This window comes from Aulonocara stuartgranti (assembly GCF_965226115.1).
Source record: "Aulonocara stuartgranti genome assembly, chromosome: 3".
Lineage (NCBI taxonomy): Eukaryota > Metazoa > Chordata > Actinopteri > Cichliformes > Cichlidae > Aulonocara > Aulonocara stuartgranti.
Window position 1 is genome coordinate 62214203 of NC_138941.1, and position 14499 is coordinate 62228701.

A 14499-nucleotide genomic window follows, 5' to 3' on the forward strand; every position below is an offset into this window, starting at 1 on the left:
AAACAGTGAACAATAAAGTGAAACCAAAAAGAATCCCAAAAAGTTCATATTGTTATTCTGGATGTAGCATTTCTCTCACTAAAATGCAGCGTTCATATGAACAGAATCAACTTTTTGGAACAGGAGAAAAGGTTTGAGTAAGAAACAAGGTTGAGTCCCCCTGCCAAGCTGCCAAGTAATTTGAGCAAACCGCAAAACAAACTGGGTCCCTTAAATTTGCCACCTTTATCTTTCAATGATAATTGAAGCAAAACAGCACTAACAAAGCAGGCACACACTTTCCAGCAATGGGTAGCGCTGGGTCAGGTCAGCGCAACCTTTGTTGTAAAACAAATTCATATGACCAAGGTCATTAGCCTATTTTATTTTCTAGAGCCCAATAAGTGGATGATAATTCACAGCAATCCTAAAGTTTTAAGATGAAAATAAACACAATTTATAGGTTCCAGTATGATCTGTGTAATATTGAATAATTCTTTAATGGAATGTTTTTGTTACATTGAAGCAGCAGATAAGCCCATTCTATGCTGCTGATGCCAATAAACATGAAGCGGCCATGAGTGAGGGAAATAGTTTTAACAGAGTGAAGTTATTTAAACTATGTATCTGTAAATATAAATACAGCAATAAAATAACATGCAAAGAATAGATGTGAAAATTTTTAAATTGTATCAATATTGTGTCTGCATGATGGTAGGTAGCATAATTTATTTTAATCTATCATAACCTATATCGTGCATCACAAAAAAAGTGGGCCATGAACCTGAAAAAGGGGCCTCATCCTGCCCCTGTATTTATCTGTAAAGAGGCAGTCATGTTAATTTATTTCAAACTAATATAACAATATGAATAATAATTGAAAAGATTCAAAAATATTTCTGCAGGAGCAGTATCAATATCAATATCAGCAACTCTGTATGATCTGCACTGATGTCCTCTATGTGTTTTATTGTGTAGAGAGTGACCCAGCCACAGTCTACTCAGCAGTGAGAACTGAAGATGTCATTTATGGAGAAGTCATCATAAGTGACAAGAAAAATAAATCGAAGATGAGAGGTACATCTGTTCTTTTTTGTCTCCTGGTTCACTTCTGCACCCAAGAACTGATGCTTTGTTTTAATCTAAATGCTAACATTAAAATTTCTAACAATACATTAATTTTTTTTTTTATAATGATCTCCCTCTTAGTAATTAGTAACATCTGGTAAGTACCACCAGGCTACCCGGCCTATTCCAAATTTTGCAGGTGTTGTTACTTTAGAAAATTCATCAGAATCCTCGACATTATGGTGAAAAAGCTTATGATCTTGTTTTGAGGTATCCTGTTGTTATTTTAGGTCAGTCATGAGTCACATGGGAATGATAGTAGTGGATCTAGACTGTTGATCTGTTATTAGTAATGATTAATAAATAGAATAATGTCTTTATGACTTTCTGTCAACTTTTGGGTGACAAATCATTCAGCAGTTTCGCAATTGAGCAACAATTGCCAAAAGCAGCTCAGAAGAGGCCCGCATGTCTGTGCTATTTGGGTTTTATTCACATACAAGCTGTTAGCATGGAGACAGATTAAACAGAACAAAGATGACTAACTGCATGCTTTCAGCCTACAGCCAACGTTCGGTTTGTAACCACAGCTGCAGCATCCTGTTTTTGTGTTCTGAAGCTAACGAGAATTCTCACCCCAGTCCATTTTGGTTTGGTTAATAATAGCATTCAAGTTGCAAAGCAACAGTTTGCTTTGTGCTCTGTGGTGAAGTGTGTCAGTCTATATTAATAGACTCTGGCAGCTTTGTAGTTTTCTACCTTCATTATTCTATACAGCTGCAATGCATTAAGTAGACTAATTAATATAATAACTAGAGATGGACCGATCCGATATTACCTATGGGTATCGGTCTGATACTGACCTAAATTACTGGATCGGATATCAGTGAGAAATAAAAAATGTAATCCGATCCATTAAATATCAAAAAAGATGGCGTAACTCGGCTCATAACCGTAGCATGTCAGAGCAGCATGCCTCACTGATAGAGCGGCTGTGTGGAGCCTCATACCAGCATTTCATCTCTGAGGAAGTTATCCCAGAGAGAAGTAAAGCAAGTGTGTAAGTTCATCTCTGAATGTTTGTAAAGTGTTAAGCTTAACAACCGATATATGGAGCGACTACCTCTCCCTCTCCTGCTGCTACTTCAATCGGGAAACTGATCAATGATCAGCTGATCGGCTTTTCTGTCGCGAGTCTGTCTCTCTTCTTTGTTTTTGGCCCAGTTTGCACCAGAAAGAGGAAACCAGCTGCTGAACAACAGCAGCACGTTTAAGCTTGATAAGCTGTTGTTAGAATTTATTTAATATTACTTTCTAGACCAGGATCCTTTTACACGGCTGGTAACTGTGCAGGGGCGGATCTAGCAAAGTTTAGCCAGGGGGGCCGATAGGTCATTAACAGGGAAAAGGGGGCACAAAGACATACTTTTCTTTCTTATTCTCATTTAAAATGTCTAGCTTTCAATAAATAATTATTTGAATCTTACACCCAAAGTTTTAATCTGATGTAAAATGTATAGAAGTCCATTGCTGTATATAGTAACTGTTAAGTCTAATATACCCTAGTAAGCTAGTACTTTTTCCTTTAGTACCAAGTACCATCTGTAAATTCTGCAATTCTGTTGAAGAAAGATGTCGAATCTATTTAATTATTCTTGAAAAAAAATTTATTTCTGTGCATTTTTTTTTACCCTGCGTCAAATTAAAGTTGATTACGTCGATTAAGCATCATGAGGTGGAGGGTGGGGGGTGGCTCCCTATTTTTTTTTTTTTTTTTTTTGCTGGGAGTTTGCAACCCTATTAGTTAGGTTGCTTAATATTTCTCTAAGTACTCTTTAAAATACCAGAATAGGGAGGATGGAGTAGGTTTAAGTTTATTAGATTGATCAGCATTGCTGAACTATGAAATATTTTTAGCGCAGTGTATTTTTTACATACAGGTATAACTAATAGCTTTAGTGTCGTTGTTTATTTAAACTTGAGTTAGAACTTATACAAAATGCAGAAAGATATAAAAAAACTGTTTTATTGATTAAAAACACACTATATCGGATTCATATCGGTATCGGCAGATATCCAAATTTCTGATATTGGTATCGGTATCGGACATAAAAAAGTGGTATCGTGCCATCTCTAATAATAACACCGGGAGGGGAAAAATAGATTAGGCCCAAGGTATGTCATAAAACATCCAAGAAAACTGTACCAGAAGTGCTCATGTATTTTCTTTTTAATATAACCAATAATAAAAATAATTTTAATCTGTCGTGTTTGTTGTACCTGCAGTAATTTAAATTAATTCTTTTGTGTAGGGAGTGATCCAGCTGCAGTCTACTCTGCAGTGAGAACAGAAGACATCAGTTATGGACAGATTGTCATCAAAGCAAAGAGGACCAGAGGTACATCTGCTCTTTAGTTATATGTTCAAATCTTCTGTTGGCCATGGGACGCCAATCAAAAGTAGGATGTTTGAACTAACCATCAGCACGAAGGGCCAGGGTAAGATAAAGAAGGATCATTTTGAAATGCATAAAGCTGATTTTAAAGCTAAAAATATGGAGCAGGGAATGAACAGAATGGGGGGACTTTTGTGGAGATACCACATGTATCTTTTCTTCAGATTTAACATAAATATTCCGATCAGGAAGCACATTATTAAACATTATTTTAACAATTACTAAACATGAAACAAATTTAAGAATCAGCCAAATAAAAAGCCAAAAGTAGTCTTTCAATTTGGATACATTCATATTACTATTCTCTGTGGGAGCAGTTTAGTGTTGTCTCAAATCAAACACAGGAAGCTGTATACATACTGGACTTGGCAGTTGTATTATTTAACTTTGTCAAAACTGCAAAATTTTCTGAAAGTTTGTCACATATATGTAACTAAAATATTAAAAATTAACTGCCTGAAATAAAAGTAATCAGGAGGATGCTGTCCATGAATATTTGGATCAGCCTTTTCTTGATGAAAAATGTGCTGAAGATCTGTGAAAAACTTTCTAAATCTTGTGACAAAAGCTTAATTTCCACTAGCACCTACTTAGCTCGGCTTAACTTGACTCTACTCGTTTTTTTGTGTTTTCGATAAGGTGATAGAAGGTACCAAGGTACTTTAGTAGGGTTCAAAACGAGGCACTGTAGGTCGACTTGTTAATGCAATGTCAATGGGATGCGAGTCACTGACTGCCCAGGAAGTGACATCACTAGAATGACATCATGAGATCAACTCCTTCCCAAGAATCAAACTCATCATCTATTCAATTTTTCAAATCTATTCTATTTATGCATCTCCAAATCTCAACAACAGTCTCCTCAAGGCACTTTATATTGTAAGGTAGACCATACTATAATACATAGAGAGAAAAACCCAACAATCAAATGACAACTATAAGCAAGCACTTTGGCGACAGTGAGAAGGAAAAACTCCCTTTTAACAGGAAGAAACCTCTGGCAGAACCAAGCTCAGGGAGGGGCGGGGCCATCTGCTGCGACTCGTGAGAGAAGAAAGAGAGGATGAAAGACATGCTGTGGAAGAGAGACAGAGATTAATAACAAGTGTGATTCAATGCAGAGGTCTATTAACACATAGTGAGTGAGAAAGGTGACTGAAAAGGAAAAACTCAACGCATCATAGGAGTCCCCCAGCAGCCTACACTAGTACAGCATCACTAAGGGAGGATTCAGTGTCACCTGGTCCAGCCCTCACTATATGCTTTAGAAAAAAGGAAAGTTTTAAGCCTAATCTTAAAACTGGAAGCTGGTTCCACAGAAGAGGGGCCTGAAAACTGAATGGTCTATCTCCCATTCTACTTTTAAATACTCTAGGAACAACAAGTAAGCCCGCAGTGCGAGTGTGCTCTAATAGGGTGATATGGTACTACAAGGTCATTACGATAGAATAGAATAGAATAGAATAGAATAGAATAGAATAGAATTCAACTTTATTGTCATTGCACATGCACAGGTACAGGGCAACGAAATGCAGTTTGCATCCATCCAGAAGTGCTTAGTGATATAGGTATATTACAATATATATTAGCAATAATATAGATATGTAAGTATATTACAGAAATGGGTCTATTATGATATGTTATAATGTACACGGTATGAAGTATGTTGTGAATATTCTATAACTATAAGTATGTACAGGCTGTAGTGAGTACAAGCTATGTACAGGCTATGAACAGGATATAAATATGAAATAAAAAAACTATACAGAAATCTGAGATCTACAGTTATACAGAAATGTGAACTATGCAGGTTATAAACAGTTGTAGGATTAAAAATTATCGTATGTACAGAATGATTATTTACACAGAGCTATACAGTAGTGCAGTTAAGATAAGTGAGATATGTGGATAATTTCTACAGAGGCTATATAAAGTGCTAGTGGTTGTGAGTGGTGGTTCAGTCCATGTTATTATTTTGTGTTTGAGGGTACAGTTGTCCATCGTGTGTGTGTGTGTGTGTGTGTGTGTGTGTGTGTGTGTGTGTGTGTGTAGGTGGTTGTGGGTGTGTGTATGTTCAGTCCATGTGTTAACGTGGGTCAGATGTCAGGAGGCAGAGTTCAGGAGTCTGACAGCTGTGGGGAAGAAGCTGTTCTGGTACCTGGTGGTCTTAGTCCAGAGGCTCCTGTAGCGCCTCCCAGAGGGCAGGAGGGTGAAGAGTCCATGTGATGGGTGACTGGGGTCTTTGATGATTTTCCCAGCCCTTTTTAGATACCGCTTCCTGTAGATGTCTTTTATGGCAGGAAGTGGTGCTCCGGCGATGCGCTGGGCAGTTTTCACGACCCTCTGCAACGCCTTCCGGTCCGAGGCAGAGCAGTTCCCGTACCAGACTGTTATACAGTTGGTCAGGATGCTCTCGATGGTGCAACGATAGAAGTTCACCAGGATGTCTGAGGACAGGTGGTTCTTCCTCAGAGTCCTCAAGAAGAAGAGGCGCTGGTGAGCCTTCTTGACCAGCTTGGAGCAGTTGGTCGTCCAGATGAGATCCTTGGAGATCTGGACTCCCAGGAACTTGAAGCTGCTCACACGCTCCACAGCCGTCCCCTTAATGTGGATGGGTGGATGTGGGTCAGCATTCCTCCTGTAGTCCACGATGAGCTCCTTGGTCTTCTCTGTGTTAAGCAGCAGGTTGTTTGTGTCACACCACTCAGCCAGACAATCCACCTCCTCCCTGTAGGCGGCCTCATCGTTGTCACTGATGAGGCCAATCACCGTGGTGTCATCTGCAAACTTAATGATGGTGTTGGAACCATCAGCAGGTCTGCAGTCGTGGGTGAAGAGAGAGTAGAGGAAAGGGCTCATCACACAGCCTTGTGGTACACCGTATTATGGTTCATTGTAATTGTAGACAAGCAGCGGTTATCAAGACGGACATGTTGGGGGCGGTTGGTAAGATGGATAAGATGGGGCCTGATTATTTAAGACCTTGTATGTGAGGAGCAGGATTTTGAATTCAATTCTGGATTTAACAGGAAGCCAATAAAGGAAAAATATGCTCTCTTTTTCTGGTCCCTGTCAGGACTCTTGTTGCAGCATTTTGGATTAATTGAAAGCTTTTCAGGGAGTTTTTGGGACATCCTGATAATAATGAATCACAGTAGTCCAGCCTAGAAGTAATAAATGCATGAACTAGTTTTTCAGCATCACTCTGAGACAGGATATTTCTAATTTTAGAGATATTGCACAAATGGAAGAAAGAAGCCCTATATATTTGTTTAATATGTGCACTTGGTCAAAAATTACACCAAGGTTCCTCACAATGTTACTGGAGGCCAAGGTAATGCCATCCAGAGTAAGAATCTGGTTAGATACAATATGTCTAAGATTTTCAGGGCGAAGTACAGGGTGGGCCATATATATGGATACACCGTAATAGCATGGGAATGGTTGGTGATATTAAAGTCCTGTCTGTGGCACATTAGTATTTGTGAGGGTGCAAACTCCTCAAGATGGGTGGTGACCATGGTGGCCATTTAGAAGTCGGCCATCTTGGATACAACCTTTGTTTTTTCTATAGGAAGAGGGCCATGTGACACATCAAACTTATTGGTAATGTCACAAGAAAAACAAAGGTGTGCTTGGTATGATCACCTCTTGTTTTCAACCTAGACTTAGGTTGCATTAAGAGCATCTGGTTAGAAGATCTTAGTGCTTTTATAGGATTATACAAATTGTAGTGGCAATTCCTTTTGTTTGACAAACCAAACATCCCACAATTAAAAGTCCACGAGCCACTGCGGCACTGAGATACTATTTCGTACGCAGGCAAAAGAAGTCCACTGTCCAAACTTGAAAGTTGCGTTTTTATGGTTTATTTTATCCAGTTTGGCAAGCAATAACAAGATCCATTTTTTGTTACTTCCCGCTGCTTCTCCTGCTCTGGTAAAAAACCATAGGCCCACCCCAGTGCACGCTAGTCCTATACCAGTCTCTTTATTTATAGAAAGAAAAATGGCCCTACAGCTCTTACTGACTACTGACTTAACAAAGTAACATCAAACAAACATTGAAACAAAATGTTAACCGACAAATAAACTTGTAAATAAACCCCAAAATATAAGTAAACTAACAACAAACTTTAACTAATTTTAAAATAAGAACAAATAAGAACAAATAGCTCCAACACAAATGAAGAAGTTCTGTTAAATAACTAGGGGCAGTGTTATTTAAAATTTTATAAGTGAGTAAAAGGATTTTAAAATCAATGCAAAAAAAAAAAACCAGTGTAAGTTAGCTAAAACTGGAGTAATATGATCATGCATTCTAGCAAACGATAAAAGGCGTGCAGCAGTGTTCTGAACTAATTGCAACTTGTAAAGAGAGGAGTGAGGGAGGCCTAAATAGAGGGAGTTACAATAGTCCAGTCTAGAGGTAACGAATGCATGAATAAGCTTTTCAAGGTCCTTGGGGGAGAGGAAAAGCTTAGCTTTAGAAATTTGATGTAGCTGATAGAAGCTAGATTTAACCACAGTAGAAACTTGTTTCTCTAATTTGAAGGAGCTATCCAAGAGTACCCCAAGGTCTCTTACAATGTGGGAGAGGTAGCTAGCAAGGGGGCCAAGGGTATCGGTTAGTTGGTTCAATGGAATATGGCTGTCAAAGACAATAACTTCAGTTTTACTGTCATTCAAGGTTACAGAGTTTTGCGATAGCCAGGTTCTCACATCATGAAGACAGTTAAACAATGTATGCAATGGATCTATGACAGTCAAACTCAAAGGAAAATAAATTTGAATGTCATCGGCATAACAATGGAAAGAAATATTATATCTTTGGAAAATAGATCCCAAGGGCAACATGTACAGAGAGAATAGCACAGGGCCCAAAACAGACACCTGGGACACACCACAGAGAAACGGAGCAGAGGAGGAGTATTGCCCCATAGTGATAGAGAGTGACCTCTCTGAAAGATAAGATTTAAACCATGATAAGGCTGTGCCCTTAAGGCCAACTACTTGCTCTAACCTTGATAATAAAATGTTATGATCTACTGTTTCAAACGCAGAAGTCAGATCCAGTAAGACTAGAACCACAGAGCAACCTGAGTCAGTGGTTAAAAGGAGATCATTAAAAACTCTTAACAAAGCTGTCTCAGTAATATGTCGAGGCTTGAAGCCCGACTGGAATTTTTCAGTAATACCATTGGTAGAAGGTCTGAAGTTGTTTACAGACCACTTTTTCCAGGATCTTTGACATAAAGGGAAGCTTAGAAATTGGTCTATAATTTGAAAGAACACTGGAGTCAAGATTAGTCTTCTTTATAACGGGTTGAACAACAGGATGCTTGAAGGCAGACGGTACACAGCCCAAAGACAATGATGCATTCATAATTAATAAAATACAAGGCCCAATAGCATTCAACGCTTCCTTAAAAATACGGGCAGGGAGAATATCATGTGGGGAATTGGAGATTGTGAAGTGGTCAATTATTTCCTTTAGAGACACAGGCTCAAACTGCTGAAAGACAGCAGAGCATTTAGAAACTGGAACTTGATGTGGGACTACCGATAAAAATGGGGCCCTTAAAGTAGTGATTTTTTCCATAAAATACCTTAAAAAACTTTGACAAAAAGCCAGAGAAGCCTCCTTGTGTGCGGTAGGATGAGGATTAATCACAGAGTTAAAAATCTTAAAAAGAGCGTGGGGCTTGTGGCAATTAGTCAAAAAAACACCTGATAAGTAGGCAGATTTAGCAGCTTTGACGGTCTTCTGATATTTTGACAAACAATTATGGAGGATTTCCACTGACACTTCGAGGTTGTCCTTTTTCCACTTCTTCTCAGCACGACGGCATTCGGGCATGTAGTTTCATTCAGCCAGGATTGGCATGACGACTTAGTATGCTTAGTCTTAGGCAGAGCCACAGTGTCCAGAATAGAGGAACATGTGGAATTAAAAAGGTTGGTAAACTCGTCAACCGATAAATCCACAAGACAGACGGAGTCAGGCAGCGCATAGTTGGCGAAAAGAGTAGAGAAGTTAGTAATGGTTTCAGAATTAATCGAGCACATCTGGCGCAAGGGACCCTCGCAGTTAAGCTCCATATGTCGGAGCGTAACATTAAACATAACCACATTAAACATAACCACAGAATGATCAGAGATCCCAGAGTCCTTGATATCCGTTATACGAATATCCAGACCGTCAGACAAAACTAGATCAAGCGAATGACCTTTTAAATGCGTTGGTTCACTTACCCATTGCGTAAGATTAAAAGTGTCAATAAGGGCAATGAAATCCTTTGTTAGTGTGCTTGCCTCACAACAGACATGTATATTAAATTCACCAACAATTAAAACACGGTCGTAGGGTAAAAACAGGCTCCCTAGTAGTTCAGCAAACTCAAAAAATAAAATCCTTAACAGATTTCGGGGGTCGATACATCACAACACAAAGAATTGGGGGAGCACAGTTCAGTTCCAGCAGCTGCACCTCGAAGCTGGTGAAAGAGACGGGTGGTAGTTCCTGGCATCAGAATTTGTGTTAAAAAATCGAAGCCAATCCTCCACCTCTGCCAGAGATCCTAGGGGAGCTAGCAAAGGCACAATCTGGGGCAAGAAGTTCTGAAAAAGCAGAAGATTCCTCTGGACGAAGCCAGGTTTCCGTCAGATAAAGAAAATCCAGCCCAGACGGGAGGAAAAAGTTGTTTAAAATAAAAGTCTTGTTTGCCAGCGATCTAACATTTAGCAGAGCCATCCGAAGTATAGTTGGGTTGTTGCTAGTTGGAACAGATCTCAGCAGGCAAAAATTGCTGTAGTTTACACCACCTCTGGAGAGCCGCACCCAGCCCCGAACAGGTGGGCACTCGGCCGGGGGGGGGTCTAGGTGAGCATAGTGTCCAACAGGACACTTAACCAGCGATGACAGGGCAATCTATAGCAGAAGCGGCCCCAGGGAGCATGAGAAGAAGATAGGGTATTTACAAATACCTGGTAGCTGGTCGCATCAAGTGAGTTTAAGTAAGCCTTGAGGCGAACACGAATACCGCCCCTGTTGCGCTCTAAAAGTAGTCATAAAACTTACATTTTCTGAATGATTGGGAAAATCTCTAAAGACTATTATTATTTAATTGTGTTTTATTTTTGGACACATGTCTAGTTAATTTTTTTAGTTCACTAGCTCCAGGAGGCCAGAGTTCAGAGGTGTGATGTCATCAGTAAGTGCAAAGAGAAAGAAAAAAAATAGTGTCTCAGACATGAGAGCGATGTTTTGCTGATGATATGCTATGCTGCCTGTAAACTCCAAACCTGAACTGAGGAGAATAAAGTTCCCAAAATGAGAATGGAGTCATGTCTCTCTGAGGGTGCAACACCCCATTTACCCCATCTCCTATGACCTTTCCTAGGTGGAAGGGTAGCTGGAAAGCGGTGTAAATGTTTAGAGATATCCGTCGGAGTTGAGAAAAAGTTCCCTGATTGCCACTTGAAACCAGACGTTTGATGAGTCAATGGCTTGAGTTTGACTATCATAGGTAAGAAGCGCAAAGGTGTCAGAATAACACAAAGAAAATAGGATAGCAGACAGTAGACAAAGCTTGAGGAGACAGCTCGCCAAAAACACTGACGCCATCTTGAAAATTCTCTGAACCTGAATAATTGTTTTCTTGTACTCACACATACTTGTTTCTAATCTTAATACATTCAGTTCGTGCTCCTGTCTTTTTGTTACCACCATCTCCAAACCAAACATCATGGCACATCTCACTACCTTTTTGTAAAGCTTCCTTTTCACCTTTGAAACCCATTCTATTGTTCTGTCATGATTCTGTCCTATTCTTCTCATCTCCACCCGGCTACCACTCTTCTTCACCCATCTTGCACACTGTCTTTGGATGGCTGACCTTTGATATTTAAACTCTTTCACTTTCACCATTTCTGCTCCATGCATGTTCGCCTGTTCACCTCCCTCTCTCTCACACACATACACATGTATTCTGTCTTGCTTCTACTGACTTTTTCCTCTTTTCTCCAGAGCACTGCTTATTCAGTTTAGACTCGATCACAGCTGTCATAGAGCTAACATACCAAAACTGTTAGGGCAGAAGCTGCCAAAACACAAAATGGACCCAAAAGCAGAGGCTCAGAATGCGTGATAGTATCCTTTTATTTACAGAGCAGGGGGAAACACTTGTGAACATAAATGGTGACATATACAAGGGCATGAGAAAAATATTAAACAATAAGTAAAGGCAAACACTAGTGATAAGGGCACAGGCTATATACATGGACGAGAGCAAGCTACATGAATTGTGAGCAATGGTAAACACTCATGATCATGAGTTTTGGCTACGAACAGGAGCAAACTATAAACATGAATGGTGCGATATACAAATGCATGAGCTAGATACTGTGATCATGAAGACACTAATAACAAAAACGAGAGCAAAATGCTACGAGATTAATGCAACATGAGTTCATTGAACGTGACAGAGAGATCCCAGAGATAGAATATGGTGTTGATTGAAACATTGAACCTGGTGAAAGAGCGAGCCACAGGTCAGAGACACTGTAACAGAAGAAGGGGAGAATCAGAGTGGAACCAAGTGGAACTTGAAGTAATCGATCCAAAAGAATTATTGTTTGGCTTACTTATCAGCAGGTGGAGGTATGTGAGAATCATCCAATTCACGGGATACCGAAAGTGAAGCAGGGAGGGCAGGCAGGTGAAAGGTAGTGATGTGTCCTGTGTGTCGAAGCTTTGAAGCATGTGTTGGGTAATCTCGGGGGAGTTTTTGTGAAGCGCCTGTCGAGGCTTGCTTTGATTACGTATGCAGTGTTAAAGCCAACAGCTCGCTGATTCTGATGTTTCGGCAGGTCTGCGCTTTGTGTTCACGATTCTAAAGCTGTTAGTTTTATCGCTCTCCAAACAATATTTACCGAACCAGCAGCAAAAGAAGATCCAAACTAAGCTTCACATAAACATTGTCATGGACTCCCTCTTACTTTTGCTGTTTTGCTTCCACCACAATAAAACCACACTTCATGCACAGCTCTCTCTCTCTCTCTCTCTTTCTCAGTGTACTTCAAGAACAGTTTCCTGTCTATCCCCGAAATCTGTTTTCTGCATTATTCGCTTGCTTGTTACGCACAAGAAAAATTTAAGTTAAAAAAAATTTAAAAAACAGCTGCCATGTCTCTCTGCTCGCTCAGGAGTCACCTACAAACAAAGAGCCCCACACCCAAACAATAAAATCTTGTTATGTGGGATAAACCAGACACTTAGGTGATTAGTCAAAACAGTTTAGGGTGGCTCATGTTTATTCTGTAACTTTCTGGGCTTCTCCTATTTGGAGATGATCCTTCTGCTGGCAATGCTCCCATTACCATGACAACCATTTTCTGCATTATTCGCTTTTACCATTGTTCACAGCCCTGTCGGCCGATGTTTTTTTCCTTTTACTTACTTCCTAAAAGAAAACCTAATTTCTGCCGTTCAATAGGCTTCTGAACAAATTTGAACTTTTTTAAATTATACAAAATGCAAAACGCTTAGCAGTGTCTCTAATAAAACCGCTGTAACTTCAGAGGTAATGTGCATAAGTTGATTAATGGTTTTCTTTTGTTTTCGATGTACTGCAGAATATTTTTATAAAATCCCAGGCCAGGAAAATCACCTTCATGTTTTTCTGTGTTTTATCTTCAGCTACTTTGACACAAAGGCATCTGCTGTGATGCTCACGCCTTTGATAAAGTCTGAAAAGTGTCAGCTTCCTTTTTATAGATACAAAAATATGTAAATGTACTGATCTGAATTATAATATTTCTGACTGTCTGAGGCAAAATTTCCCAGGTTCAAATCGAATCGAATCGAATCGTGGATCGAATCGATTCAGGACCTTGTGAATTGGAATCGAATCGATTCTAGAAATCAGTGACGATACTGTTAAGGTTCAAAATATTGGGGATGGACACCAGAGGAAAAACCCACAATAACAACACTGGTCCGGTCGGGTTGAGTCAAACGATGATTTAATGATCACACACGTGGGAGATGGACACTGTATGCAGACAGTGTCAGATCTCATCTCAAAAAACACATCATCATAGTTTTATGAAATCAGGGTATTAGAACGCCCCCTCATGCGTAGTGACAGGTGTAATACAATCAATGTTGACAATTTTATTTAACACAAAGAATAACATTGTCTTCTTCGCGAGGGCAGACGCTGACTGCCCCCCGTCTCCTGGAACCGTCTGTACCCTGCTAAGACACAACATGGCAGCTACAAGGACTCTTTCATTTGTTAAGACCATCAGTGTGTATTGCTCTAAATCAAGTATATAATATTAAATGAATATTGCTGGATCAGCTACTTCTACTTAAAACATATTAAAACATGACTAAGCACAAAATCACCAAGAATAACATCTTATAAGTGCTGTGTAAGCGCGTGCGGCCTTCCAAGCTCAAAGCCTTTGCCCTCCATAGATCAGCCAGACTCGCGCTGGCTGTAGCTTTTAACCTTTAATTACCTTGAGCACAACTCTAGAATAAGCAACAAACTGCAATGTGTATGGAATGATCATGGTTACATCTGCAATGGAAAATCATGTTATTATTCTGGTACCTGTAAGAAAAGATCAAACTAAAGTTATCACCATCACTGTAATGCAAAGAATAATGTAAGGTCAAAAACTTCAATTTATGTTTAATGCAAAGCTGGTTATATACTTCTAATGAACTAATAATGCCATATTAAAATAATGAATGAAAATGAGAAAAACATCCCCTCCTTATTCTACAATACCCAGCCATACTACACACTTCAGGTCTTAGTGGTCCTGGTGTCTCCACTCTGACTTGTATCTGAGCTGGTTCCCAGTAAAGTCGAAACCAGGACTGTGTGTGATGCAGATATGTAGAGATTGGAGGCCTTGATTGAACTACAAAGCTTGTTTGTACTGTGTGTGTTTGTGTTCAGACTTTAAACCAGAGCCAG

The 14499-nt window shown here is 39.6% G+C and overlaps 1 long non-coding RNA gene across 1 annotated transcript; it reads left to right on the top strand.

Annotated features, from left to right (window-relative positions):
* Nucleotides 1-961: 961 nt before the first annotated feature.
* On the top strand, nucleotides 962-14499 carry LOC309696771. The gene is made up of 3 exons (XR_014273649.1): nucleotides 962-1056; nucleotides 3360-3446; nucleotides 14482-14499. It is a non-coding gene; the product is annotated as an uncharacterized lncRNA (long non-coding RNA).